This window comes from Triticum aestivum, chromosome 3D (genome assembly GCF_018294505.1).
Source record: "Triticum aestivum cultivar Chinese Spring chromosome 3D, IWGSC CS RefSeq v2.1, whole genome shotgun sequence".
Taxonomy (NCBI): Eukaryota; Viridiplantae; Streptophyta; class Magnoliopsida; order Poales; family Poaceae; genus Triticum; species Triticum aestivum.
The window spans coordinates 615,419,385-615,426,528 of record NC_057802.1 but is presented as its reverse complement, the minus strand read 5'-3'; positions in this window follow the sequence as shown (position 1 = coordinate 615,426,528).

Here is a 7,144-nt window from a genome sequence, read left to right as displayed (position 1 = left end):
TTCTGGGCTGGGCCTCCGGTTAATAGGTTAGTCCCAAAAATAATATAGAAGTGTATAATAAAGCCCAATAATGTCCAAAACAGAATATAATATAGCATGGAACAATAAAAAATTATAGATACGTTGGAGACGTATCAAGCATCCCCAAGCTTAATTCCTGCTCGTCCTCGAGTAGGTAAATGATAAAAACAGAATTTTTGATGTGGAATGCTACTTGGCATGGTTTTTAATGTAACCCTCTTAATTGTGGTATGAATATTCAGATCCGAAAAGATTCAAGATAAAAGTTTAATATTGACATAAAAATAATAATACTTCAAGCATACTAACTAAGCAATTATGTCTTCTCAAAATAACATGGCCAAAGAAAGTTCATCACTACAAAGTCATATAGTTTGGTTATGCTCCATCATCGTCACACAAAATACTCAAATCATGCACAACCCCGGTTTCAGCCAAGCAATTGTTTCATACTTTAGAATTTTCAAACTCTTTCAACTTTCACGCAATACATGAGCGTGAGCCATGGACATAGCACTATATATGGAATAGAATATGGTGGTTGTGGAGAAGACAAAAAGGGAGAAGATAGTCTCACATCAACTAGGCGTATCAATGGGCTATGGAGATGCCCATTAATAGATATCAATGTGAGGAGTAGGGATTGCCATGTAACAGATGCACTAGAGCTATAAATGTACGAAAGCCCAGCAAAATGCAACTAAGTGGGTGTGCATCCAACTTGCTTGCTCATGAAGACCTAGGGCATTTGAGGAAGCCCATTGTAGGAATATACAAGCCAAGTTCTATAACGAAAAATTCCCACTAGTATATGAAAGTGACAAAACAAGAGACTCTCTATCATGAAGAACATGGTGCTACTTTGAAGCACAAGTGTGGAAAAAGAGATAGTAGCATTGCCCCTTTTTATTTTCTTCTTTTCTTTTTTTCCTCTTTTTTTGGGCCTCTTCCTTTTTTTCTTTTGGCCTTTTTTTATTGGGACAATGCTCTATGAATGATGATCATCACACTTCTATTCATTTACAACTCAATGATTACAACTCAATACTAGAACAAGGTATGACTCTATATGCATGCCTCCGGCGGTGTACCGGGATGGGCAATGATTCAAGAGCGACATGTATGAAAGAATTATGAACGGTGGCTTTGCCACAAATACTATGTTAACTACACGATCATGCAAGGCAATATGACAATGATGAAACGTGTCATGATAAACTGAACGGTGGAAAGTTGCATGGCAATATATCTCGGAATGGCTATGGAAATGCCATAATAGGTAGGTATGGTGGCTGTTTTGAGGAAGGTATATGGTGAGTGTAATGCACCGGCGAAAGTTGCGCGGTACTAGAGAGGCTAGCAATGGTGGAAGGGTGAGAGTGCGTATAATCCATGGATTCAACATTAGTCATAAAGAACTCACATACTTATTGCAAAAATCTACAAGTCATCAAAACCAAGCATTACGCGCATGCTCCTAGGGGGGAGGTTGGTAGGAGTTAACCATCGCGCGCCCCCGACCTCCACACAAGGGAAGACACTCAAAGAACATCTCATGTTTCAAATTTGTTACACAACGTTTACCATACGTGCATGCTGCGGGATTTGCAAACTTCAACACAAGTATTTCTCAATTTCACAACTACTCAACTAGCATGACTTTAATATTAATACCTCCATGTCGCAAAACAATCATCAAGCATCAAACTTTTCTTAGTATTCAACACACTCATAAGAGAATTTTAATTTCATGATTAAGACAAATTACCATGCTGTTTTGTAAGACTCTCAAAATAATATAAGTGAAGCATGAGAGAACAATAGTTTCTATAAAACAAATCCACCACCGTGCTCTAAAAGATTTAAGTGAAGCACTAGAGCAAAAACTATATAGCTCAAAAGATATAAGTGAAGCACATAGAGTATTCTAATAAATTCCGAATCAAGTGTGTCTCTCTCAAAAGATGTGTACAGCAAGGATGATTGTGGTAAAACTAAAAAGCAAAGACTCAAATCATACAAGATGCTCCAAGCAAAACACATATCATGTGGTGAATAAAAATATAGCTCCAAGTAAAGTTACCGATGGAAGTAGACGAAAGAGGGGATGCCTTCCAGGGCATCCCCAAGCTTTGGCTTTTTGGTGTCCTTAGATTATCTTGGGGTGCCATGGGCATCCTCAAGCTTAAGATCTTCCCACTCCTTGTTCCATAATCCATCAAATCTTTTACCCAAAACTTGAAAACTTCACAACACAAAACTTAACAGAAAATCTCATCAGCTCCGTTAGCGAAAGAAAACAAAACACCACTTCAAGGTACTGTAATGAACTCATTCTTTATTTATATTGGTGTTAAAACTACTGTATTCCAACTTCTCTATGGTTTATAAACTATTTTATTAGCCATAGATTCATCATAATAAGCAAACAACACACGAAAAACAGAATCTGTCAAAAACAGAACAGTCTGTAGTAATCTGTAACTAACGCAAACTTCTGGAACGTGAAAAATTCAACAAAATTAGGAAGTTCTAGATAATTTGTTTATTGATCTACAGCAAAAAGAATCAACGAAAAAGCACGTTCCTGTGATTTATGAAAACTAATCTCGTGCGCGCAAAGTTTCTGTTTTCTGCAGCAGAATCAAATAACTATTACCATAGGTTATCCTAACGGTTTTACTTGGCACAAACACTAATTAAAACACAAAACGAATCCAACCAGAGGCTAGACATATTATTTATTCCTAAACAGAAGCAAAAAGCAAAAAACTAAAATAAAATTGGGTTGCCTCCCAACAAGCGCTATCGTTTAACGCCCCTAACTAGGCATTGAGATTTTGATGATGCTCACAAGAAAGACAAAAATTGAAGCGCAAAGAGAGCATCATGAAACACGTGACAAACACATCTAAGTCTAACATACTTCCTATGCATAGGCATCTTATAGGCAAACAAATTATCATAGCAAGCTAAAACTAGCATATGCAAGGAAGCGGAAAGAAACAATAGCAATCTCAACATAACGAGAGGTAATTTATTATTATGAAAATTTCTAAGACCATATTTTCCTCTCTCATAATAATTACATGTGGGATCATAAGCAAATTCAACAAAATAGCTATCATATAAAATATTTTCAACACGATCCACATGCATGCAAAGTTGACACTCTTCAAAAATAGTGGGATTATCATTAACTAAAGTCATGACCTCTCCAAACCCACTTTTATCAAAAATTTCATAAGATTGAATATTCTCCAAATATGTGGGATCTAAAGTTGACACTCTTCCAAACCCACTTTCAATATTATTGCAAACACTATGATCAATCTCATATTCATCATGGGGCTTAAATAAATTTTCAAGATCATAAGAAGAATCACCCCAATCATGATCATTGCAACAAGTAGTAGACATAGCAAAACTAGCATCCCCAAGCTTAGGGTTTTGCATATTAATAGCACAATTGACATCAAGAGAATTTATAGTAACATCATTGCAATCATGCTTTTCATCGAAGTAACTACCAAGTATGGAGACAATAGCAACGATCTCATGTTTAACATAAGGAACTATAGAAAATTCATCTTCATAAATATTAGCATCATGGCCACAAGAATAGCAAGCATCATGTTCATCAAGGGATATTTCAATCAAATCATCGGAATCATCATTATCTAAAGAGTCATGCATATCATTATTTTCTTCCAAAGCAACGGTCATTCTCTCAATAAATTCTTTGACATAGACATTATGAGCATAGTTTTCATAGCAATATTTAAGTATGTCAAAATTTTCAGATTCGTAGAGAGTAATATCATACTTTTCAATCAAAGAAGCAACTTCATAAGCACCCTTAAAAGCAACAAATTCTTCAATTTGTTCGATATCATAGTAGCTATAAACACCCTTTGCATAAGAAGATAAGATTTCATTTTCATTGAACTCACATAGGTAGGGGAGGTGTTTTTTAGGGTTCTTAGAGCAACAAGTAAAATCACAAATTTCACAAAGATTCCAAGCATAGCATAGCAAACTATTTATATGATACCATAAGAGCTTCCCCTTTTCAGACAAACGATGACGCACAAAATGAGCATGCTCATCTAAAGATTTCCCATCAACTAGGCTAGTTGGGGTTTCAGCACGAGCGCATAAGGATCGAAGATGATCCAAGTAGAACACTTTAAGTGGATCCATATCAATAGATTTTCAGCAAGCGAAGATGCAAGCATATAAAAGGCACATGGCAACACGAGCAAACAAAAGGAAGAACGGAAAAGAGAGGGCAAATAAAACGGCAAGGGTGAAGTGGGGGAGAGGAAAACGAGAGGCAAATGGCAAATAATGTAATGCGAGGGAGATGAGTTTGTGATAGGTACTTGGTATGGCTTGACTTGTGCGTAGACTCCCCGGCAACGGCGCCAGATCTCGCTCATTGTCGGGAGTCCAAATCTTGACTTGACCTTGCGTAAGCCTCCCCGGCAACGGCGCCAGAAATCCTTCTTGCTACCTCTTGAGCACTGCGTTGGTTTTCCCTTGAAGAGGAAAGGGTGATGCAGTAAAGTAGCGTAAATATTTCCCTCAGTTTTTGAGAACCAAGGTATCAATCCAGTAGGTAGCCACGCACGATTCCCTCGCACCTACACAAACAAATAAATCCTCGCAACCAACGCAATAAAGGGGTTGTCAATCCCTTCATGGTCACTTACGAGAGTGAGATCTGATAGATATGATAAGATAATATTTTTGGTATTTTTATAATAAAGATGCAAAGTAAAAATAAAAGGAAATAAACAGCACAAGAAATAACTTGTTGTTGGGAGATTAATATGATGGAAAATAGACCCCGGGGCCATAGGTTTCACTAGTGTCTTCTCTCAAGAGCATAAAATATTACGGTGGGTGAACGAATTACTGTTGAGCAATTGATAGAATTGAGCATAGTTATGAGAATATCTAGGTATGATCATGTATATAGGCATCACTGATGACCCACAACTATAGGGGATCTATCGTAGTCCTTTCGATAAGTAAGAGTGTCGAACCCAACGAGGAGCAGAAGGAAATGACAAGCGGTTTTTAGTAAGGTATTCTCTGCAAGCACTGAAATTATCGGTAACAGATAGTTTTGTGATAAGGTAAATGGTAACAAGCAACAAGTGATAAAAGTAAATAAGGTGCAGCAAGATGGCCCAATCCTTTTTGTAGCAAAGGACAAGCCTGGACAATTTCTTATATAAAGGAAAACGCTCCCGAGGACACATGGGAATTATCGTCAAGCTAGTTTTCATCACATTTTTCATATGATTCGCGTTCGGTACTTTGATAATTTGATATGTGGGTGGACCGGTGTTTGGGTGCTGCCCTTACTTGGAAAAACATCCCACTTATGATTAACCTCTATTGCAAGCATCCGCAACTACAACAAAAGTATTAAGGTAAACCTAACCATAGCATGAAACATATGGATCCAAATCAGCCCCTTATGAAGCAACGCATAAACTAGGGTTTAAGCTTTTGTCACTCTAGCAACCCATCATCTACTTATTACTTCCCAATGCCTTCCTCTAGGCCCAAATAATGGTGAAGTGTTATGTAGTCGACGTTCACATAACACCACTAGAGGATAGGCAACATACATCTCTGCAAAAGTCGATCAAGGTTGCTCAAGCAATCATCAAAATAAGATCCATAGACGGAGAAGTCGTCCATGAAAACCTCACAAATCTTTTCACAAAAGTCAGAGAATATAGCCATCATGCATCTTTGAAAGGTAGCAGGTGCATTACATAAACCAAAAGGCATACGTCTATAAGCAAAAGTACCAAAATGGCAAGTAAAAGTAGTCTTTGATTGATCATTGGCTGACACAGGTATTTGAGATAAACCAGAATAACCATCTAGAAAGAAAAAATGTGTATGCTTAGATAATCTTTCTAGCATTTGATCGATAAAAGGTGAGGGGTAATGATCTTTCTTAGTAGCTTTATTTAATTTGCGGAAATCAATTACCATCCTATAACCTGTAATAATTCTTTGAGGAATCAATTCATCTTTATCATTAGGAACGACAGTAATACCTCCTTTCTTAGGGACACAATGGACAGGACTTACCCACTGACTATTAGCAACGGGATAAATTATACCTGCCTCAAGGAGCTTTAGTATTTCCTTTCTTACCACTTCTTTCATCTTAGAATTCAGCCTTCGTTGATGATCACGAACCGGTTTGGCATCTTCTTCCAAATTTATTTTATGTTGACATAGAGTGGGACTAATGCCCTTAAGATCATCAAGAGTATATCCAATAGCAGCACGGTGCTTCTTCAGAGTTTTCAATAGTCTTTCTTCTTCATGCTCTGAAAGGTTAGCACTAATAATACTAGGATATATCTTTTTCTCATCGAGATAAGCATATTTAAGAGTATCAGGTAAAGGTTTGAGCTCAAACACGGGATCACCCTTGGGTGGAGGAGGATCCCCTAGGATTGCAACAGGCAAATTGTGTTTCAGGATAGGTTCCTGTTTAAAGAATACTTCATCTATTTCCCTTCTTTCATTCATAAACGTATCATTTTCATGGTCTAGCAAATATTGTTCTAAAGGATCACTAGGAGGTACGACAATAGAAGCAAGACCAATAATTTCATCCTTACTAGGCAATTCTTCTTCACGGTGTTGTCTACTAAATTTAGAGAAATTAAACTCATGAGACATATTACCCAAGCCTATAGTAACAACATCCTTTTCGCAGTCTATCCTAGCATTGACGGTGTTCAAGAAGGGTCTACCAAATATAATGGGACAAAAGCTATCTTGTGGGGAACCAAGAACAAGAAAATCAGCAGGATATTTAGTTTTCCCACAAAAGACTTCAACATCTCTTACAATTCCCATTGGTGAAATAGTATCTCTATTGGCAAGTTTAATTGTGACATCAATATCTTCTATCTCAGCAGGTGCAATATCATGCATAATTTCTTTGTATAAGTCATACGGTATTGCACTAACACTAGCACCCATATCACACAAGCCATGATAATAATGATCTCCTATTTTAACAGAAATAACAGGCATGCCTACCACAGGTCTATGTTTATCTTTAGCACAAGGTTTG